General features: G+C 58.2%; 2 long non-coding RNA genes across 5 annotated transcripts in view; both read right to left on the reverse strand.

The window, feature by feature from the left end:
* The window catches only part of LOC135314221 (uncharacterized), a 108,001-nt gene that overhangs the window by 28,231 nt on the left and 56,225 nt on the right, over positions 1 to 23,545 (reverse strand). For all 4 annotated transcript variants that reach the window (XR_010373664.1, XR_010373665.1, XR_010373666.1 and 1 more), the window contains exons 10-12: positions 2,198 to 2,257; positions 959 to 1,113; positions 470 to 579 (exon numbers count right to left, since the gene is read on the reverse strand). This is a non-coding gene — a long non-coding RNA (uncharacterized LOC135314221). The remainder of the gene's footprint in view (positions 1 to 469; positions 580 to 958; positions 1,114 to 2,197; positions 2,258 to 23,545) is intronic.
* LOC135314222 (uncharacterized) lies at positions 7,932 to 11,066 on the reverse strand. The gene is made up of 3 exons (XR_010373667.1): positions 10,686 to 11,066; positions 10,324 to 10,432; positions 7,932 to 8,474 (listed from the first exon to the last, which is right to left on the reverse strand). It is a non-coding gene; the product is annotated as an uncharacterized LOC135314222 (long non-coding RNA).

Below are 23,545 nucleotides of genomic sequence, written 5' to 3' on the forward strand. Positions count from 1 at the left end.
GGGACGCACGCCAGGAGGAGCGATCCCCCGTGCATCTGGCGCCGTGAATAAAGAACGCCTGCTCTTTAATACTAGATTGGTGTTGAAGAGATATTTCCGATTTTACCGCGTTTTTCGGTAACACAGGGAGTCAGACCAAGAGAGCCAGAGAAAGACACAATACCGACAGGCTCCAGGACAGAGCAGGAGGAATGAAAAAATAAAAACGGAGCCAGAGCCAGGCAGAGAGAGGCGGAGAAAGAACAAGTAGCCACAGGCTACAGGACAGAGAGAGGGAGGCCTGAAAAGACGGGGAGGCAGGGAGCCACTCAGAGCGAGATGGAGAAAGAAGGGGCGGGGGGGGGGTGCAAAAAAAAAAAACTAAAAAAAATTTTGCAGCAGGTAAGGAAAGAGAGGGGGCCAGGGGAGAGACAGGGAGGGCCCAGGACGCACAAGAGAGGCAACGGGGCCCCAGTGGCCCAGGACTCACCGCGACTCTCGCTCTCAGCGCTGCTGGCACAATTTAGCCGTTCAGATGCTTCTTTCCCCTCCTCTCCGCCCTGCCTCTTCTGCAGCTCCAGACTCTAGGCCATCCTCCACCTGAAGAGAATACAAGGGTGTCTCACAGCTCTTACGAGATGAGGCTTCCTAGGCACGTAGCCTAGCTCGCTCGTGCCGGAGCTGGGGGCAGGAGCACGGGGCAAGTGGGGCCAGGGGAGGCTGAGGGGGAGCTCTGGTGAGCTGGGGAGTCGGCTATCTTCTGCACCCTGGGCAGGGGGAAAAGGTCATCCTCCTCCTCCTCCTTTCCCTCTTCCCTTCTATCAGCTCCCGGGTAACTCCTGGGGCTGCCCTCACCCGCTCGCCTTTAGCATACCAGAAGCCTGCCTCGGCAGGTCGTTTGAAGCTTCCCATCCCACCAGCCCCAGTAGTGCAGGCACACAAGGAGACACCCCGGCACCCACCAAAGGGGCTCGCTCACCTCACCGGCAGCCCTAGGCCTCACCCGACACAGGGAATCGTGTCCGACACACCACCACGCTGCAGCAGGAGCGGAGGAGGCCTTTCCTTACCAGGAAGCAGCAACGAGCACGGCGGCATCACCTCGCAGGCACCGCAGCATCGCAGGGCTGTCACCTGCGGAGAGAGCAATACGGATCACAGGGACGCCACCGCGCGTGCGCGGCTCCCGGGCTCAGTACCCAACTCTGGTCGCTGGGCAGCAGCATTATCTGAATTACTCTTCTCGATTAATACCATCCAGAAACCGTAACTTGGCTGCATCCACAGAGCTTCTATTCCTCTGCACCTTTCCGCCTCGCAGCCCCAGCAGCACTGTTCATTGCCTCTGCACCAAACAGCAAAGCGTCTCGAGCATTTCAGTCCTTTCCTCTCGACTGCTTAAAAAAATCTGGTGCTTGCTACTGTCCATGCCACTGCCCGCCCCCCCCCATGCCCGAGGGAGGAGAAGCAGCACAGCAAACCTGGGGAACAAGGTTGGGTCCCCCACCCCCGCAGAATAAGCCCCAGGAACTGCTTGTAGGCATGTGGCATCAGGGTTGTGATAGGGTTTTGTTTTGGTTTTCTTTTTTTTCCCCTGCCTTCTTTACATAATGTAATAATTGGGGTTGCTTTTCCAAACTACTGAGTTCTGTGGGGACTTTTTGTGCTTTTACCCTACAAAAAATGGTCATTTTCACTTTCGGTTTTGTGCATGAGAATGGTTGGTGGGTGCTTTTAGGTGGTTGTTCCTTCCCCACCACCACCCTTTTTTTCCTTTCCAGCTGCACAAATCCAGCTGAGTTGGCTTTCCCAGAAGCCCTAAGTTGTTTTCTTTCCACCAGAATTCTTCCTGTATTTTCACCCCCCATTGCAGACCCAGAGTCAGGGGGTTTGAGGTATTTTTGTGCCCAGGCAGCAGCTCCCAGGCTGCATAAGCAGCCCCACAGGGGGAAGTCCCCGTTTGAGGGAATCGGCCCCAAATTGGGATGGGAAAGTGAAGACAAGGGAAAAAAAAATCCTGAATAACCTGAAAAAGAACACCTACTCCAGCCCACCAAGCACCCGTCACCTTGCCTGACTCACCTCCAGGGCCCAGATCACGCTCGGCTCATCACTTAGTGCCCTCAGATCACAAAAAAAAAAAAAAAAGAGTAAAACCCATAATGGAGCCCTATAGCCATCAGTCACATCTTCCCTCCAGTACTACACACAGACTCACCTTCTTACAGCGCTCCCCTGGGCTCTCCTCCGTTGCCCTGCACGACTCATCCACCTGCACCTGGAAAAACAGTGTCACTGAACAAGTCACCTGGAGGCACAGCAACAGCTTAACCATTCCACAGCTCTTGCGCCCCCGTAGGAATACCATCTAGAGCCCAACTACAGCCTGCCGTTAAAGGAAATGCGTTAAATCAAACGTTAAGCCCTCGCACGTACAAGCCGGAACAGCAAACACACAGCACGCTCGCGCACCCAGGGCGCAGCCCGACGGAGGTCCACGCGCACCTCGCCGGTCTGATGCGGAGCCGCCCAGCATCCCTGAGAGCACAGCTGCAGGCGCAACAGCAGTTTCACCTACACCCATCTCAGCGCGCAGCGCTTCTGAAGCTTTAAGCTGAAAGCCCTACCTTGACCCTTGGCCACACTAGAAGCGAGCCGTGGCTAGGACTCCACAGAAACACAGCAACACAAATTGCACACCCACAGCGGCGACAGCCTTGCAGCTATTTAGACCAGGAACAACAGAGAAAAGTAAAACAGCTTCATCACCCGCACAGGAAAAGCAGCAGACGGAGACAAAGGGTCAGCATTCACAGCCCTTACAGAACACAGGCGTTCTCTCTCCTTCCACTCCTAAACCCATCCCCACTTAGGTCTAAATATCGCAGCCCTGCTGGGGCAATATCGAGAGCGGGGAACAAGAGCCCTGCCGCCGGCCGTTTGTGCGGCAGGACACAAAAACAGAGGGACATGTTTTGCCACACACAACCCTGAATCTCCTGAAAATTTATGTTTACCAAAAATAGCCATTTGGAACATATTCCCAAAAACATTCGGCAATGAAACGCTTACGTGTTTGACACCCGCACATTTTTGGGGAACTTGCTATTTGCTTCCTGGTTTTGCTGGTCTTCCCTCAGAAGTTCTACCTGCAGCCAAGTTATTCCCACCCGCCCGACCGGTTCAAGCGTTCACCTTCCTGGTATTATCAGCACATTGACACAGGCGAGGAACTTAACTGCTCTTCTAAAACTATCCAAATGACAATTACAGCCCTGAAAGAGGAGTGGAAGAGAAGAAAAGGAGAGATCAGGCAGCAAAAATGCCCTGCAGGCTGCTGCCAGCCAACACTGCACTCTTTTGTTAAAGCCACCCCGCCCCCCCAAACGCAAAAATAAACCCCATGACTTTGTGGAGTGCGGTTTTTTCTTCTTTTCAGCAGTCCTTCTGGAGCTCATCCCTGTCTCAGCATCTTGTCTTGTCAGAGCATGAAGATGCAGATGATCTGTATCCCGATGACATCTGCATGGGATGAATACATTTTCAGAAAACGCCCGACTGAGCCATTTGCCACAGTCACGAGACTCACGACATGACACACGAGGTGGGCCCAGAGTTTTAAGGCAAAAATACCTCCCCCGCCCCCCACCCGAGATCTTTCAGGCTCCAGACCTGCCATCTCCCCGCACCAAACCTCCCCGGCCAAAGGGTTTCAGGTGGCCCAAAACACAGTACACAGAAAATAAACGGGGAAAGCCCTACATTGTGCAAAAGCGAACGATGCCCGACCAGGGCTTCTCTGCGGGGCCCGGGCTCGGCACGGAGCCCCCCCCCGGCACGAGCACGGGCCCGGGCCGGTCACGGAGCCCCCCCCCGCCCGGCCCCGGGCCCGGCACGGAGGAGCCAGCCCTCCCCTCCCCCGCCCGGCCCCGGGGCCGGCACGGAGGAGCCAGCCCCCCCCTCCCCCGCCCGGCCCCGGACTCGGCACGGAGGAGCCAGCCCCCCCCTTCCCCCGCCCGGCCCCGGGCCCGGCACGGAGGAGCCAGCCCCCCCCTCCCCCGCCCGGCCCCGGGCCCGGCACGGAGGAGCCAGCCCCCCCCTCCCCCGCCCGGCCCCGGGCCCGGCACGGAGGAGCCAACCCCCCCGTCCCCCGCCCGGCCCCGGGCCCGGCACGGAGGAGCCAGCCCCCCCCTCCCCCGCCCGGCCCCGGGCCCGGCACGGAGGAGCCAGCCCCCCCCTCCCCCGCCCGGCCCCGGGCCCGGCACGGAGGAGCCAGCCCCCCCCTCCCCCGCCCGGCCCCGGGCCCGGCACGGAGGTGCCAGCCCCCCCCTCCCCCGCCCGGCCCCGGGCCCGGCACGGAGGAGCCAGCCCCCCCCTCCCCCGCCCGGCCCCGGGCCCGGCACGGAGGAGCCAGCCCCCCCCTCACCCGCCCGGCCCCGGGCCCGGCACGGAGGAGCCAGCCCCCCCCTCCCCCGCCCGGGCCCGGCACGGAGGAGCCAGCCCCCGCTTCCCCCGTCCGGCCCCGGGCCCGGCACGGAGGAGCCAGCCCCCCCCTCACCCGCCCGGCCCCGGGCCCGGCACGGAGGAGCCAGCCCCCGCCTCCCCCGTCCGGCCCCGGGCCCGGCACGGAGGAGCCAGCCCCCCCCTCCCCCGCCCGGCCCCGGGCCCGGCACGGAGGTGCCAGCCCCCCCCTCCCCCGCCCGGCCCCGGGCCCGCACGGAGGAGCCAGCCCCCGCCTCCCCCGTCCGGCCCCGGGCCCGGCACGGAGGAGCCAGCCCCCCCCTCACCCGCCCGGCCCCGGGCCCGGCACGGAGGAGCCAGCCCCCCCCTCACCCGCCCGGCCCCGGGCCCGGCGCGACGGAGGCGTCCCCCGCCCCGCCCGGCCCCGGGCCCGGCGCGACGGAGCTCCTCCCGCCCGGCACCGAGCCCGGCCCAGGCCCGGCGCGACGGAGCCCCCCCCGCCCGGCCCAGGGTCGGGCCCGCACGGAGCCCCCCCCACCCCCGGCCCACAAGGAGCCCCCACCGCTGCCCGAACTCACCCACCAGCGCTCTCCGGCCCCCGGCTACGGCCGCGCTGCTCTCTCAGGCGGCTGCCGCAGACGAGGATCGGGAGCCGCCAGGCCTCCAGGAGTCCCGAGGGGATGCCGGCCACCGCAGGGGATGGCTGCCTGCGGCCGGACCGCCGCGGCGCTCCCCGCCCAGCTCCGAGCAGTCTCCGCCGGCCACGGGCTTCCCACGCCGGGCCGCAGAGGGGCCCCGGCACCGCAAAGAGACCCCTCGCGACCCGGCCGCCCCACGCACCTCTCCCACCTCCGCTCCGCCGCGCACGCGCCACCGGAAGCCCGGGCCCCGCGGGGCGGCCCTTAGAGGGCGGCCGGAAGGACCGGCCCCCACCGGCCCCGCCCCCGCGCCGGACCGCCCCCGCGCCCAGCCGGTGAGCGCCAGCGCCCCCTGCTGGCCGGGCCGCGCTCAGCTCGCGAGGGCGCCGAGGGCCGGGCGGGGCGGGACGCGCCGGCTCGGGGCCGGCTCCTTTCGGGGCGAGCGGGCGAGCGAGAGACCCCTGCGGGCCCCGGTCACGGCCGGGCAGAGCCGCGCGCCCTCCGGGAGCGGCTGAACGGGGCTGCCGCTCGTGACACGTACCGAGCCGTCCGCGACGGGAGCGAGCAGAGGAGGAAGGGGCCGGCGGCCGCGGGGCCCTGCCCGCAGGCACGGGGGGGGGGGTGCGGGCTGGGGCCCGTGGGGCCGCCCTGCTGGGCCGCTGCCCTGCGCCGCACCGCGCTGGGGGCTGGGGCCCGACCGGCACCGGGGGACCGGGGGCAGCCACGAGCAGGGGGCCTGAGCTTAGCCACGGCCTGCAAAACACCCCGCAGCGTGAGACGCTGCGAGGCCAAGGTGGTCCTTGGCAATGGGGGCGCCTGGGCTCGGCCTCCGCCGTACCCGTCCTGGGTCTGCGTGGCGTTCCAGGGGAACGGTGTTCTCCTCGTGCGGAAGGTGGGCTGGCCGTTCGGCCGTGCCCCGGCCGTTACCGATACTGCCAGAGGCGCTCGCACGCTCTGGCCCGTTACTGCTGCGGGACCGCGCCGTAGCCGAAAGAAGAGGTGTTGTGTTTTCTCACAGAAAAGCCTCCTACGGTCAGTGGAAGAAATAACCTCCTTCCGTGGCACTGACTCTTTTCGTCCAGTCCATAGCCGGCTTTCGGCTTTTGTCTTTACAGCATTCAGTTTGCTTTCTGCCAAGCTTTCTACCTGCTGTGAAACATTTGGATGTTTTTTTCCTGTTGCTTTTTTTCCCCCCTACTTGCTCCACAGCTCCCACACCAACCACCCAGCGCGGCTCGCCTTTCAGCCCCCAGACCCAGGAGCCTTGCCCTGGGACGGCCCGTACATGTCAGCAGAGTTGTTCCAGCTCTCACCCTGTCCCTACCCAGCTGAGGACGTCTGTGTCCGTGGCAGACACCCAGACACTGCCCCTGCAGCGTGGCAGTCCCCTGCCCCGTCAGTGAAAACTGCGGCAATATCGGCTAAGTTTAAAAGCGTCGGCAGGAGGTGCAGAATACGTAAATAAAGCGGCGGTTGGCTGCCGGGTACGGGTGCGATATAAATACATTTTGTTTACAGGCCTTCGTGCCTATTCAGCGTTGAACGGCACCGCAGCCCACCCACCCCGGGGCTCACGGGGCTCGGAGAAGGGTCTCTCCAAGGGCACAACCTAAGGCAGCGCAGGAAGCCCAGCTGCCACGCTCCCAGTCGCTACGGGACGCTTGCTTACAGCTACACCGACGAGGGTGCGGATGAGGCTGGAACTAGCAGAAATGCTGACTCTTCTGGCCTTTTATTTGCGGAAGGCACAGCGCGCGAGCCTCGGCGGCTCACAGGAGAAGCGTGCGGCGCTGCCGGACTCTCATTCTCAGCTCACGTACTACTGCCAAAGCTCCTGCCCTGTGCTGTGCCAGATGCCGGCTGGCGTGAGCACCTGGGCTCCTGAGGGACCCCCTTGTCCTGAGAGCCAGAGGTACTCGCTTCCCTTTGCATGAGGCCTGTAGGAGATAGACCCTGCAATTTAAAAAATCTGTATCAAACGTGGCAGACTCAAAGGGGGGCATTTTAAAAAAGGCAGGTTTGTTTTCTTTTTTAACTTTACGATCTACAGCCTAGCAAAGAGATCCCTTTCAGTGTCAGTCGCTTGGCCTTCTCCCCTACTGACGAGGTCCCAGCCTCCCGGTGAGATCTCGCTGGAGATATTCTCAGTTTCCCTCAGGTACGGGGCTGCCCTGGCCCGAGGCCAGCGAAGAAGCTGACTTTGCCCGTGCCTGAATCAGCAACACGTCCAGCAGGCGACTTGCAGAGCCCAGGGAACCCTCGTAAAGAGGTCTGGGGGTGGGCCGCGCCACATCTGCGGCATCGGCTGTGGGAAAGGACCGGCGCAGTAAAGCAGGTGGGTGAAACCGCGGTCCGCGCCAGTACGTGCTGCTGCCTGGGGCATGGCTTTGCTGCGGGTCAAGTCAGATGCTCTCTGTAAGAGTCAGTCAGGGCAAAGGCAGCAGCAGATGTCTTTTCTGCTCATTTTAACAAAGGCTGGACGGAGCCCATAGAGGAAGGCACTACGCGTCTTGCTGGGTCTGTTTGCCTGCCTTCTCGTAAGCCGTCGCGGAAACTTGCACGAGCAAAGCCTGTGCAAGCTGATGACAGCCACGCACGGTTGAAGAGGGAGCAGATGGTGAGAGCAGAGGTGCGCGCTCAGGCTGTGCGCTGGAAGCTAATGCTAATGCTGCAAAATAAAGAGTGGATTTTCTTTTTTGGGTTTAGGTGAGCGCTAAACATGACATGTGCGTGTGTGCGTGTGTCTCTTGCAGGTTTTTGTCATACACCCCACCCCCCCCGCCCCAAAAAAACCACCCGCACATGCCACGCGTTAAACAGTGGTTTTCCATTGTACTTAGACGTGCTTACATAGGTGCGTTGGTTTTTTCTTTTTTAATGCAGAAACAGCAATACGATAGATTTAATACAGCTAGCAATTAGATGGGTGTAGCTTTAGAGCGTCGGCTGTTTACAAAGCAACTGCACACCTTCTTTAACTCACAGTTTAAACAGGTAAACTTGCAGTGCATCACACGTGCTTTGTACAGTCACGGTCCACACGGCAGGCCAGATGCTTCACCCTGCCTTGTCCTTGTTCCCCCGACTCCGACGGGACCGCCGAGGCCACCCTGGGGACAGCGCCGCTTTCTAGCAGCTGGGTTGCTTGCCTGGACGCCCCACAGACAAACAGTCATTTCCCCACTGAACCTCTTCTCAAATATTTTCCTAGCCCTGCAGGCCCCAGGTCCTTTGGTTCATATTTCCTTTTTTCCGGGCTTGATGCACAGGACCGACGATTTCCAGAAACAGAAACAGAGGCTGATTCAGTCCAGGCTAAACATTCTCTGACCTAAACCAAACTGCCTTCGAAGAGATAGCTGTACTGTAGGCACCACCTCGGGAACAGAAGTTGCCCTGTCATTAAAAAAAAAAAAAAAAAAAAAGGAGGAAAACAAGGCATTTCAGGCTGAGGAGGCTGAACGGTGTGCTGGGGGCGGTGGGGGGCTGGAAAGAAACAGTTCAGACGATTAGAGTGAGCTTGGCGTTGCAAAGCATGCCATTATTTTTAATTCGGCAGTCAGAAGAAAATAGATTCTGACACTGATTTCCTGTGTGCTGCGGGAGTTCTCTCCTCAGCATTCCTGTGCACCATTTCACTTTTGTGTCCCGTCCGCTTCGCTTTTGCGCTGTAGCTCTCCGGTTCTAGCTACGCTTCCCACCACCCCCATTACGCTTTGACAAGCCCAGCTCTCACTGTGCTTCCCTTCCCTTCCCTTCCCGTATGCGCGTGCAGGGAAAAGCCCGCGCGTCTGCCACTACAGGACACGCTCTGGGGGGCAGGAGAGATGACGACGCTCCCTGACAGAGGACACAGCTGAGGGGCGGTCCGCCGGGGCCGGGGAGATGGCAGCACCTTCCCTCAGCTGCCCCATCCGAGCACAGGTGCAGGTGCGCACTGAGGAGAGACAAGCAGGCAGGAGCCGCAGAGCGAGAGAGAAAATAAAATTCACGGGTGGGTGCTACTTGCGTCTCATTTTTAGCGCAAGACATTAATTCTCAGCACATTCTTGGAGCTGCCCCTTTGGGACTCACGGAGAAGAGGGATGTTGGCCACGCGGTGCAGCCCAGCTCTGCTTCCCCTAAATGGTTTTACTGTTCAGGTGTTGCCCTAATCTGGCCGGTACCCCCGCAAAGAGTTTGGGATTTCTGCTGCCTCTCCGGGCCAGCCACAGACCCTGACTTCATCGCAGCGAATGACCCTGCACTCGTCAGAGCGGTTGCCGAGTCACATCCCGCTGCCTTCCCTGCAGAACTGGAGACCCTTTTTCAGCCCTTGCCCCCTCTTCTCTCAGCTCGTCGCCCGTCCCTTTACCAGTGCCGGCACCGATCCTGCCTCCAGCTCGCCCTGTCCCCACCTGCGAGCGCCCAACAGGAGCTAAATGTCTCCTCAAGGATGCACGGAAGAGACGCGCAGGTAACCCAGCACAGACCCCCTGCAAACATCTTCTTTCCATTTGCTTTCCTCTCCTGACACGAAGGGATGACTTAGGAAAAGCGTACTGCTCGCATTTCACCTGCACCGCTTCTACTTTCACTCTCGCTCTCCTTGGCAGTAATTAATAGCGGGGGCGGGGGGGGCTGGGGCATTCCCCCAAAGCGGCTGCGGTTACATCCGGGCGGTTGTGGCACTCCATTAGCTTTGTAATTTTTAAATCTAAATCTTCTGGAATTGTTAGTTCTGGTCAGGAATCACCCGTACCTGCAAATTTTCTTAATAGCTACGCTTGAACCCAGCCACTGTTTAACAGCTCACCTTTATTTCTCTTCATTTAAGAACCCAAAGCTTCGTTTACTGCTTGGGTTGGAAGCAGGAGCTGTCGCTGCCTCCGAACTTTCTAACAGCCCTGTTACAATTTCAGTACTACCCGCTCCCAATTTAGCTTTCCGGGTCGATTTTCATTCTAGATTCTAAAATTTCCTTATTTTGTTTCTGATCAGGAGTCATTAATGCCTGCAGTTGATTTAATAACGGCTGCATTTAGATTGAGCTATTAATGACTCGCAACTCTATTTATGGCATAAAAAAGGACTGCCTTTATTCTTTTTAATTACAGATTAGGAATAATGACTGCCTGGTTTGTTCAGTAATAGCTGCGATTAAATTGAGTCACGACTCCTCCCTAAATAATATGTGTTTATTTGCACTCCTACAATTTAACCTCCCCTTCACCGGTCAGGGGCACCGACAAGTGCCCGCGCGTACCTCCGCGCCCCCTGCGCCGGCTCCCCAGGGAGCAGCCTCGTACCCTGACCAGAGTCTGCAGCGGCCCGTTGTCGGCCCAGCTCCTCGCCCTCGAGCGGCGGATCCGCTGCTGCCCAGAGGGGACGGAAACGGCGCGGGGTAAATGATAATGTGAAATGATAAACGAATAAAATGATCTCACAAGGGGGAAGAAAACCAGCAAAGCAAAAACCAAACCCCAAACAGAACACCATACCACTAAACCGCCTCACCGCCCCCTCAGCGCCCAAAACAGCATCCCGGGAGGAAAAAAGCAAAGCAGGCCACAAGGGACCTTTCTAGTACAGCTGCTGCCAAAGAGCGCCAAGCTCTGGAAGCCTTACCTCAGGCAACGCCTCCGCTTCTCTAAACGCCAGAGCACGCCTGCCCGGGGGGCTGAGACAGCCCCAGAGCTGCGACCGCCCGAGGGAACACGGGAGCCCCGGCGCCAGAGGAGCCCGGGGGCAGCGAGAGCTGCCCGAGCCCCGGCAGGGGCTCTTCGACCCCCGGGCCCCGCCCCCGCCCTTCCCACAGCGCCCCGCGAAAGGGGCGGGCCGAGCCCCCCGAGGGGGGAAGGCCCCGGGAGCCGTACGGGAGCCGCCTGGAGCTCCCGGCGCGGGAGGGGGGGGGGAGAGAAAACACCCACACCGAGCCCCCCCCGAGCGGAGCAAACACAGGCTCGGGCCGTTGCCGGGGGGCGGGGCCTGTCGCTAAGGGGAGAGAGCCGGCACCGCCCCCCGGGCCGTTGCCAGGGGGTGGGGCCTGTCGCTAAGGGGAGAGAGCCGGCACCGCCCCCCGGGCCGTTGCTAGGGGGCTGGGCCTGTCGCTAAGGGGAGAGAGCCGGCACCGCCCCCCGGGCCGTTGCCGGGGGGCGGGGCCTGTCGCTAAGGGGAGAGAGCCGGCACCGCCCCCCGGGCCGTTGCCGGGGGGCGGGGCCTGTCGCTAAGGGGAGAGAGCCGGCACCGCCCCCCGGGCCGTTGCCAGGGGGCTGGGCCTGTCGCTAAGGGGAGAGAGCCGGCACCGCCCCCCGGGCCGTTGCTAGGGGGCTGGGCCTGTCGCTAAGGGGAGAGAGCCGGCACCGCCCCCCGGGCCGTTGCCAGGGGGCGGGGCCTGTCGCTAAGGGGAGAGAGCCGGCACCGCCCCCCGGGCCGTTGCCAGGGGGCTGGGCCTGTCGCTAAGGGGAGAGAGCCGGCACCGCCCCCCGGGCCGTTGCCAGGGGGCGGGGCCTGTCGCTAAGGGGAGAGAGCCGGCACCGCCCCCCGGGCCGTTGCCAGGGGGCGGGGCCTGTCGCTAAGGGGAGAGAGCCGGCACCGCCCCCCGGGCCGTTGCCAGGGGGCGGGGCCTGTCGCTAAGGGGAGAGAGCCGGCACCGCCCCCCGGGCCGTTGCCAGGGGGTGGGGCCTGTCGCTAAGGGGAGAGAGCCGGCACCGCCCCCCGGGCCGTTGCCAGGGGGCTGGGCCTGTCGCTAAGGGGAGAGAGCCGGCACCGCCCCCCGGGCCGTTGCCAGGGGGCGGGGCCTGTCGCTAAGGGGAGAGAGCCGGCACCGCCCCCCGGGCCGTTGCCAGGGGGCTGGGCCTGTCGCTAAGGGGGTGTGTCCAAAGGGACGCTGGCAATGCCCCTGGAACCATCACCACGGGCAGGGCCTCTTGCTATGGAGGGTGGGGCCAGGCAGCACCAGCAACAGCCCCAGGCTGTCACCAGGGGGTGGGGCCTGTTGCTAACTGGGGGTGCTGGGGAGCACAGGAGCACGGCCCCGCCCCACCAGGCCCTCGCCAGGGGGCGGGGCCTGTCGCAAAGGTGGGTGGGGCCAGGTGGGTCAGCCATCAGACCGCCTGCCCGCCCATCGCCGGGGGCGGGGCCCGTTGCTAAGAGCGTGGCGAGGAGTATCAGCACCACCCTCACCGGGCTATCGCAAGGGGTCAACACCTGTCGCTAAGGGCTGTGGTACACGGCTCCAGCCCCCACGGTGCCGTCACCAGGTAGCGGGGGGGGGGGGGGTGTCACTAAGTGGCGGGGAGAAGTGAGCGCGGCGAAATGTCGCTCCAGCCCGTGCACGGCTGCTGGCTGCAGTACCGCGGTTTGGTCGCACGGTGGCGGCAGAGAGCAGAAAAGCGCGCCACTGCGCATGCGCGGCTGCCCGCCTGCAGTACCGCGGTTTGGTCGCACGGTGGCGGCAGAGAGCAGAAAAGCGCGCCACTGCGCATGCGCGGCTGCCCGCCTGCAGTACCGCGGTTTGGTCGCACGGTGGCGGCAGAGAGCAGAAAAGGGCGCCACTGCGCATGCGCGGCTGCCCGCCTGCAGTACCGCGGTTTGGCCGCACGGTGGCGGCAGAGAGCAGAAAAGCGCGCCACTGCGCATGCGCGGCCGCCCGCCTGCAGTACCAGCATCTGCTTGCACGGCAACAGCAGCGGCCAGAGGAAAACTTCACCCTCGGGAACGGGCGGCTTCCCGTCTGCCGTACCCGGTTTTGATCGACCGGTGACTGCCGCGATCGGATAAGGGGCGGGTGGAAATCTCTACCAGGGTAGCGGAGCTCCCGCCTGCAGTCCCGGGGCTCGGTCGCTCGGTGAAAGCAGCGCGCAGAAAACAACAGGTGGCCAGTGCGCATGCGCGGCTGCCCGCCTGCAGTACCGCGCCTTGGTCGCACGGTGGCGGCAGAGAGCTAAAATGGCGCCACTGCGCATGCGCGGCTGCCCGCCTGCAGTACCGCGGTTTGGCCGCACGGTGGCGGCAGATAGCAGAAAAAGGCGCCACTGCGCATGCGCACTGTCCTCCCGCCTGCCCCACTCGCCCCCACCCCACGCCCGAGGGAGGAGAAGCAGCACAAACCCCCTGGGGAAAAAGGTCCCCTTTCCCACCCCCACACCCGCCCGGAGTAAGCCCCATCAGTTGCTGTAGGCCTGCGGCATCAGGGCTGGGACAGGGAGAGCAGCAAGTCAACACGTCCTGGAGGGTTAAAGAAGAAAATCCATCAGGGGAACACAGCTGCCCCTCTGAAGGCAGGCTGCCCGGGGTGAGGGGGGCAGCTGTGCGTCGGGGCACAGGGCAGCCAGGCAGACCAGATGCCAGCGGCTGCCCTGCAAAGGAGTTGTGCGCTGCTGAGCCTTGGGCTTCGTTGGCTTGGCAGCGCCTTGCCTCGCCACTGCTCATCCTGCGTAAGCACGAGGCTTCAGCGAGCACAGAACAGGAGGCCAGGGGAAGCGGGGGGGAGGAATGTCACCGGGGAAAAAAAGTCATGCAGGGGGGCCATCTCAGGGGACAGCGTCTGGGAGGGCACAGACACACGCAGAGGGAGGGCGGGGGAGGAGGCGGACACTGCCGGACAGGGGCATGTCTGGGCAGACACGCCATGGGGAACATGCATGGGGATGACTGACACCAGGGGGGTCCCCCCAGGATAATCCACAACGGGCAACTCACCTGGGCTTACCTGCAGCAGATGATCCGCTCCAGATAACCGACCCACTCCGGAGAATCCATTCCGGATAAGCCCCAGCAATGCCCCTCAAACTGCTGCTGTTTCACCCCAAATTTTCCCCAATTTGGGGTTTTTGGGGCGGTCGTTTGGTGGTGGTGATTTCTGTTTGGATGGCTTGGCTTTTTTTGTTGTTGGGGGTTTTGGGGGTTTTACCTTATGGAAAAGCAAAAAAAGCCAAAGGAACAAAGTTGGGATTGCTTTTCCAAACGGTTCACTTCTGGGTCTCTTTGGCCCTTTCCACAACAAAGAAATCGGTGATTTTTGCTCCTGGTTTTGTGCATGAGAATGGTTAGTGGGGTTCCAACCCATCCAACCCCCCACCGCTTTTTTCCCCCCCCCCTTCCTTTCCAGCTGCACAAACCCAGCAGGAGTGGGCTTTCCCAGGAGCCCCCAATTGTTTTCTTTCCCCCAAACCTGTTTGGGTGTTTTGCCTGTTTGGGGTTTTTCACCCCCCATTGCAGACCCAGACTTGGGGGCTTTGGGGTGTTTGTCTGCCCTGGCAGCAGCTCCCAGGCTGCCTGCGCAGCCCCAGAGGGGGAAGTCCCCATCTGGGGGAATCGGCCCCAAATCGGGATGGGAGAAGGAGAACGGGAAAGGGGCAGCATTTGAAAGCGCTTTTGTGTCTTCAGTTGATTGGGGGGTGGGGGTGGGGTGTGTGTCCAATTTTTAAATCCTCTCTATAAACATCTCTGTCAACATGGTTTCTTTGCATTTTAAAACCTTATATAGCATAGACATTTGCACTTGTGTGTCTACTTACACATCCTTACAGAGTACATCTATATTTTATATATACTATCTATTTTACATTTACATACAACACCTGTTTAGACTTAGCTATTAAATTTACACTTACACCTACTTAGGCTATTTACACTTACACAGCATATCTATTTACACATACCTGTTCAGACTTCCATATTAACACGTATATAAACCACCTATTTAGGCTAGCTATCTGCTTACTTACCCTTTGACACTTCAATCTTTTTCGACTTCTCTATTTAGACATCTACTTACAGTTATACCTAGGCTTATTTCACTCTATATAACCTCTATTTAGATTACACATCTGCTTAGACTATGTAACACACACTAAGCGTAGATGCTCGCTCTAGTCAGACTTTCTTCTGCTTTGAATTCCTTCATCTATCCTTTTTCTTCATTTTAAACTCCTTTATTTTTTAATTTAGATATTTAGACAGTCGAGTTACTTTTGTGGTTTAAAACCCTGTATCTCAATGTAGAATTTTTGTATCCTGAAATCCGTTATATAATATAGGAGAGAGAAGTTCTTATTTTAAAATCCCTTTATACATCTATCAATTAATATGACATGTCAATATATATAAAATAAGAGGTTTTTGTAATAGCCCCCCTCAATTTTCAGGCATTTTGGGGCTGCAACCCCCCTTTTTGGGGGGGAACCCCTACATGACGCCCCCACTCACCTGTTCCTCTGACGCATTATCAGCTCCCCCAGTGACACCGGGGCGCCCCGCATGACATCATCACACCGCCCCCCCCCCCCCCCCCCCCCAATTTTATTCACCCCCAAGAAGGGCACTAAACAAGGGAATCTACTCCAACCTGCAGCTCATTACTTTAATAGTGCCATTTACAAAGGTACACACACACACACACACCCCACCCCCCAGAAAAGGGGGAGCTCTGCTAAAATCTAAAAGGTGGGGCAGCCCCCCAAACAGCTGCAGCCCCCCCAGCCCCTGTCCGCAGGCTAGCGGCCGCCCCACGGCGGAGCGGGAGCGTGCCAGAGGACGGTGTCACGTCTCTCTCGGGCTCTGCTCGGACATGTTCCCGCGCTGGGACGGGCTCCCCGGGGCGACAAACAGCCCCGGCCCCTGGGGGCCCCGACTCTCCCCACCAGGCAGCCCTCGCGGCCGCACCTGCGGGGCACCCGCTGGAGACAGAGCCGGGAGCCCCCAGGCAGAGGGATGGCCCCTTACCTTCACCACGCTTAACGACCGGCAGGCAAACCCGGGCCGGGGGGCATCTCTTGAGCATCACGAGACACTGAGAAGACATCTGAAAAACAGAAATCCCAAACTATATTTCAGCACGTGAATAAAATAGCACAGAAGAAAATGGAGGAACTCAGTCAGCACAAGGGATAGGAAGGAAATTGAGCCGCAGCAAGATTCTGGGCAAACGGGTCATGTCAAAACACAACACCTCCTTTAAAAGCTAGAGGGACTGGAACACTTGAAAACGGTATTAAGACTAACCGATACCATTTTGAACAGATTCTTCGCGTAACACTGAACGCTCTGGCTGGTGCTGGAAAACGTCTCATCCCTTCCTTACGGCACCGCTGCGGGGAGATAACCCCGTGAGGCTGCGGGGCAAAGTTGTACCGTAACCGGAACCTCCGCTTACAGATCCGCCGCAGCAGCTACAGCCCTCGCCCTGCCGCCGCACGTCTTGCTGCCTGGCTCCATGAAGCCTGAAGCGAAGCGTCAAACTTGAAAGAGTAACGTAAAAAATTAAGAATAAATCTCAGTAATGCACTTTGTGCTGAGAAGGCGGGCGCGTGTTTACGCACATCCAATATGAGCGTCTAGGCTCTGAAAGCTTTCCATTTTCCTTCTGCGTTCATTTAACTCACACAGCCGTTCACACCCGCCATAAGATTATCTATCTCCAAAATACACAGCAGCAACGTGACTGGGGGGTTTTGGCGTGTTATGGAGTCGGGAGGGACGTCCGCCCAGCTGCCCCGCCCGAGAGATGCTGCTGAACTGCCAGGGAAACGCGCATCCAAAGCGAGACTGAAATAAAATACTTAAGAGCGCTCCCTCAAAATACCGGCAGGAAAAAACCGCCCCCACCCCAACATTCAGTCGCCCCTCGTTAAATATTTACAACAAATACCTACCTGCTTAATTACACCTAACAAATCGTACGCTACATCTGCTCGGCAGTTACAGCTGAAACAGCGCAAGTCACGTCGTAAATCAGACGCTGTTAGCTTTTTTTAAACTTTCATTTATGACAGAAGAATCGGTGAGTTAAGAGATCCCCGATACGGTTTTAATTCTTTTGGGGAAAAAAAATACCACAACAAAAACCCACGCAAATCAAATCCCCAGTGTTGCAATACATGGGGCTACCAAGAAGGACCGGCAGATATGCTAATGCGTTTGGCTGTACCGAAGCATGCAGGGGAACCGTATTTTTATGGGATCTCGACTGTTACAACTGAGAACCCAAGCACTACCAATGCCATCAACATTTGGAGTATGTGCTGTGCTTGGATCTCCGCAAGGACCATTGATTTTTTCATCTTAGAAAAAAAAGCAGTACTTCGCAAGTCTTGTGCTGATGAGTTCTACTGACAAAGACATTGTCTCTAAGATGCACTCTGATGGCAAGTTCATAGAATGCAACCTCACTGAATAAGAAATATCTCAATTTTTCAAGATCTCTTCCTAACAAAAGTCACACTGTGGGGCTTTCAGATGGGCCAGATTATGAATCCTTTCACAACAAGAAACACACCAGCTAACCAGGATATTCTCGCAGTGGCCAGGTGCCTCTTCATCACGTGAAAAAAAAAACCAACAAAAAAAAACACCCCAAAAAACACCAGAGCCAGCAATAAGTATCACACGGGTCAACACAGCTCTCTTCCAGAGCACCCCCCTCATCAAAAGGAACATGCCCATCGGCTCACCTGCTCTGCACAGGTTCCAGCATCACACCCCGCTTCCGTCATCGCTTGTGGCACCAAATGTATCAACACACAGTAAACTACCGTTACGCTCGTGAGAAATCACCGCCCCGTGACTTCCTCATTACTACCCAGCTCGCTTCTAATGCTCATACGCCGTTCCAAAGACGGCCCACGTGTTACCTACAAAACTGAAGAGCTCGACGACGGACCACAGCATTCTCTGGTCTCAGATGCTGGCCGCTGCCCCACCTTCTCAGACCTCTCATAGGCACGCGGCAGCACCGCTCCGAGCCTGCCAGCGGCACCTGCAAAAAGCCAAGCGAAAAGGCACCTCCCGAGATGCTGCCCGATGCCACAGCCTGCCCGCACCGATCCCCGTCTCGCACCCCTTTCCCTCGACAGCCTCCCTCCCAGCCTACGCCACTTCCAGGTGCCGTGTCCAGCTCGCCCGCCGTCCGTAACACCCAAACAACACGCGTTGCTTATAACTTCCCCAGCAACACAACACCTCAGAAAAGAGCTGCTACTTCAGCCCACCAATCACCACTCGCCTTGCTCGACTTGCCTCCTTTGCTCATTGCTACGCTACTTCAAACCCAAACCAAAAGACAAACGCAAGGAGCAACGGAGTCATAGAGCCATCGGTCACATCTTCCCTCTATATACACCACGCACCACCTCACCCGCTTACATCGGTCCCCTCAGTTCCCCTCCGTCGCCCTGCACGACTCGTCCCTCGGCATCTCCAAAACCAATACCAAACAAGTCGCCTGGTTGCACAGCAGTACCTTAACGGTTCCTGAAGACCGACTATAACCTGCCATCAAAACAAACATATGACTTCAAACATGAAGCCCTATGCACGTACAAGCTTGAACACCCTGCAGAGGTAATCTGCTCAGCTGAACTCTAGCCGCCTCTCCCAGACAGCTACGGTCACGGCCTCCGAGCCCACAAAATGTCACGGTGATTACGGTCCTCGCCCGCTGAGGAGGGCCACTCAATCCGAGATGACGGTACAACCTTTCCCCCAACAGCCTTGGCACAGCAACAGATGAACCCTAAGCTCTCATCGCTGTGCCACCTACCCGACTCTACAGGGCCAGCAAGGCGGTCCGAGACAAACTCAAACGCACACACCAACGCTATGAGAAACGCTACAAACTGCGCGCCTCCGAGACGAGAGAACGCTCTCGGCAAACAGAGGGACAACTGGACGGAAGAGCTCGTCCAGCAACAAGACCTGCGGAACCCTGACAGTGACGCAAGGAGGCCCTAACGCGATCCAAAAAGATTAGAAGAGCGTCAGGGCCCGTGACAAGAAGTTCCTCTCAAAACTGAGAGGGAGGAGGCACAAGAAGCCCGGCTACAAGACCTAAGACTGTAAGGATGCAGGAAAGAAATCACGCTCCCTGAAAATGGACAGCAACAGAGCAGAGCTGTTCATGCATCTGGGAACGACGCCGCAGACAACTGCCCAGAAACTCCTCAAACACCAGAGTGACCCACACTTTAAACTGTAACGCAAAAAATGAGGCACCCGATGGGCGCCGGCCCCACAATTAGAACCTTGCCAGCCCCTAGGGATAGCGCTGTGCTCCTGAGAGCAAAGAGAACAAAGTCACCAGCCCCATGAGCCTCCTCACTGCGACCCAGCTCACCTGAAATGCTCCTCAAATAGCCTTCAGTCGCATCTTCCCTTTAATCCTGCACACGGACCCGCCGCCTTAGTGTGCTCTACTCAGCTCTGCTCTATCACCCTGCACAGCTCCATCTTCATCCTCTGCAAGAACAGCATGATAGAACAAGTCACCTGGACGCACAGCAACAGCTTAACCATTCCACAGGTCTTGCTTCCACGTAGGAATACCATCTAGAGCCCAACTACTGCATGCCATTAAAGGAAATACCTTCAATCAAATGTTAAGCCCCACGCACGTACAAGCTTGAACAGCTGAGAGATGCCCTCTGCTCAGCTAGCACTCTAGCTGCCTCTCCCAGACGGCTACGGTCATCCCCTCGGCACCCACAAAACGCCCCGGAAATTACCGTCCTCGCCCGCTGCCAACGGCCACTCGCTCCAACGAGGGTTGTACGGGCGTTGCCAAAACAGTCTACGCACATTAACGTTAACCATATACTCTTATTGCTGTTCTTTCCCCCGCTCTACCATTGCTACACCCCCAGGCGGAGGAGCAGCTCTGACACAGGCATCGACGTGCACGGACCGACACTGCTCACAAATACTACAAGCGACGTGATCGCGGCACCTCAGAAAATTCTCACCGAGACCACGGACTTCCGGCCCAGAGATGCCACCGGGCGAGAAGATCTGCAGGGCAGCGAGGAAGCAGCTATAGCATCCGCGGAGATGTCACGTACCATCATCACCTGCGAAAAAACCATATACCCACAACTAGGACGATGCACGAGCGACGAGCCGCTCTTAAAGACCTCAGAACGTTCAGGTGCAGGGAACAGGTCCCAGAAAAGGGCCCTGCGTATTCAGACTGCTCTTCAGCAGCAGTACTGAGGCCGCCTTAATCACCGCCGCAAAAAGATGACCTTCTATAAAGGTCTAATATTTAAGACACAAGACAAATCTATGCAGTAGACTTAAAATGCGAGAAAGGAAGCTCTCGGTTACCATTATGCCGATGAGCCAGGGCTTGCAAAACCCTCAATATTGCTACCTAGGTGCCTGCTCAGCACGGAGAACAGACACATCGAGACCCGAGTACAGGAAGGAACAAAGACAGACTACAAAATCCACACAACAGCACAAGCACAGGCAGGAACTCCCCTGCCTGGCAGATGCTTCTGTTTTGCAGAAAGGACAACACAACCTCTCTCGGCCCAAACGTGTCCGGTCTCTGAACGGTCCCCTCCACTGATTTGACAACCCCTGCCTGCCCCCCCTGCGCTTCCCGCAACCGACCGGCCACCTGCACAAAGACCGCATCGGCCCCTCAGCTTCGCTTCCAAATCCGGGGGCTCAAAAGCCATCCTTTAAAAAGGCCACACAGGCTACGTAGGATGGGGCTGCGGTCACACGGACACTCTTCATCTCCAAACGTGCGGTGCCATCACTCAGCGTCGCACCACTCAGCGCCGGCCACTTCCGCAACGACAGCCTCCTCGGAAGCGCCGTGAACTTCCGCTCGCCCACGCTCTAATGAGGCTGGATGTCGTGGCCGCCGCCACCTACGGCGCCTAGAGAACCAGAGAGACAAGGTGACCGCTGCGCCTGGAAGCGGCCGCCCGCTCACAAACAATTCCACACCTCAAAAATAACCGCTGCTACAGTTTCCTGTTCATCGCTCACCTTGCCCGACGAGCTCGGGGCAGACATCCCGCTTTGCATGTAGTTTTGTGAGTCCCTTCGTTAACTAGTCACATAGGTGCTCGCACTGCACGACCCCTCCGTTGTCACGTGCTGACCTACCTTCTCACAATGCTCTGTTCGCCCCCTCCCTCCCGTGTCCGGCTCCCTGCCGTGCATCTCCACCAACAGCCACATTCCAGACTCATCCTTTCCCCTACCATGCCAACACGGCTCCCTCACCTCCCGATCCGTGCCTCCCGGGTCAGTGGCCGCGTCAGGCGCCTGCTCGCATACTCGGTCCGTCCCCGATGGCTGGGAACTGTCACCTTCAATGCCGGGCCCACTTCTGGGGAAATACGGAGAGGCACACAGATATTAGACACTGCTTTCCAAAAGCAAGAGCTCACCACGCAAAACAAACTAACAAATCGTTTTGACTGACTTGTTTGGCAACACAGAGACCCCAAAGGCAGAAATCCCAGACGAGTGACCGCACAGCCCGCCCCGTCACAGCACACGACGCCATCTGCTCGCCTTTGCTGCCACGCCTCGCTCGACTGTCCTGCTTAACCCTAGACCTATGACTTAAAGTGCAAGAAAAAGTCAAACCACGCAACACACAAAAATTACACCGATAGGGCAAACACCAAAAGCAGTACGGGAAGCAAACGGGCGTGGCTGGTGTAGTGACACACTCTCCCTTTGCAGGTAACTCACTCCTAGGCGACTCCATGAACAGCCGCGTGGAGAACCTCTCGGCAGACAGCAGCTCGAGTGGCCGCGCTGACACATACGGGGAAGGAGACTGGGCTACCGGAGGCTGCTTGCACACAGAACGCGACCATTAGCTAACACTTGAACACCCCTTTCCCAACCATCCCCCGGTACCAAGACTTCAAAAACCCCTCCTCTCCTCCTGAACTGTCAGGGAAGGAACCTCACTCCTTCCCGACAGCTCCCGCCCTGTATTTGCACCCCTAAAGCCCCTCTGTCAGCCGCTCCTCGGGAGCTGCCCTTCCCACCTCTGCCCCGCGCTCTGCGAGCACCTCCCACCTTCCGGCTTCCCGCAGACTCCGTGCTCTCTACAGGCCCACAAAATAACGGAAGCCCCGATGCTTATAATCTACGAGGGACCTGCCGCAAGCTGCAAAGGTTCTCGGGACAACGTGGTACTCTGCGGGCGATCGGGAAAGGCGACGAGCAGTTCCGTACCCCGACACACACTATGCGTTACGTCCCTGCTGCTTTCTGAAGGAAGGCTAGAGCTCCACATACAGACGCGTACAACACGCTCACCCTAACCCCTACCGCAGCATCTCAGCATCAGTCCTATTGAGAGATAACGTCAACAACTTGCACAACACACAGGCAAAACTGGTGGGAAAAATATACGCTTCTACCCTCGGCCAAGTCATAAAATTCCTGCAAAACCAACCAAACAAAAAACCTACCACACACAAAAACAAAACACCAAAAAAACCCCAGACAAAACCATAACACCCCCACAAAACCAAACAATCCAAAACACACTATTAGACCATCTTGCTACCCCTGAACATCCAACACAAACTTACTGACCCGAGGAAAAACAAAAGCTCGTACAAGTATACTTCCTAATATATATCTGCTGCTCAACTTTGACTGCTCTCTTACCTCAGCCAGAAACCTCCCCCTCTCTAAATGTCAAAACACACCTACCCAAAGAGCTTAGACAGCTCAAAACCTGCAACCAACTCAAGGAACAGTACCAGAGAAGCCCAGGAGCAGAATGAGCCTCCCGAAGAAAGGCTGGGGCTCATCTACGCCAGCAGAATGGCAAAGCAGAATGAAATCTTTTAAGAGCCCCTTCTCAAAAATTATCTCTGGTTATAAAGTAAATCATTTACTGTAAAACCATCAACCATTCGGAGTCACCTCAACGCTCTCTCTCGCTCAGTCCCTTAACAGAACTGAATCAGTCTCAAAGGACAAAAAACATGAAAAGAAACGTGGAAATATACAAGCGTATCGGGAACGGTACGAAGCAGCTAAATTAACACCTCAGTAGCTGGGACAAAACTAAATTGTAAAGGACAACAAAAAACCACCCCAGGAGACGCATCGATAAAAACAGAGGAAGGCTCTCTCTACTCACAGAAGCTCACGGAGAGACCTGAGCCAACGGTACACAGCTTTGGGGTAGCCGATACCGAAAAGAAACATACTCGAGACAGAAAACAGACTGCTGTGGAGCACAAAGGTGGCTTTGGCAAAGGTTCTGCCAGGACAAGAGTCACAGTTACAGGGAACGGACAGCGGCCGGCAGGGGAAACGCCGTCGGCGTGGCGGGGCCAGCGCGGGAAATGCCGCCCTCAGCTAACGCTGCGCTATCAAGCCTTAAGTGAAAACTGCAGAGTAGTTACAGGAGACGGGCATAAGACGGATGCTGAATATCACTTGATGGTCACAAAATCTCATGGGGATGGGCACCACGTAGCCTCGTGGACACCCCTTAGACCCAAACGCTTAACGAGAGACGCTTCTTGCCAAAATACAAGCTCGACGAGGAAAAGCCAACGGGGATGTGGGGGCAACTACCAAAATCTCAGTATGTGAGCAGGCGTTACTTAAGATGGTGCAGTGGTTCTGCCGGGTCCGTCCAACCTGAGCAACGGGTTCTAACGCCTGTCCAGCAGCGTCCATGATCTCTCTCACGGCCTCCCACATCA

Source organism: Phalacrocorax carbo, chromosome 7 (genome assembly GCF_963921805.1).
Source record: "Phalacrocorax carbo chromosome 7, bPhaCar2.1, whole genome shotgun sequence".
In the NCBI taxonomy this organism is placed as follows: domain Eukaryota; kingdom Metazoa; phylum Chordata; class Aves; order Suliformes; family Phalacrocoracidae; genus Phalacrocorax; species Phalacrocorax carbo.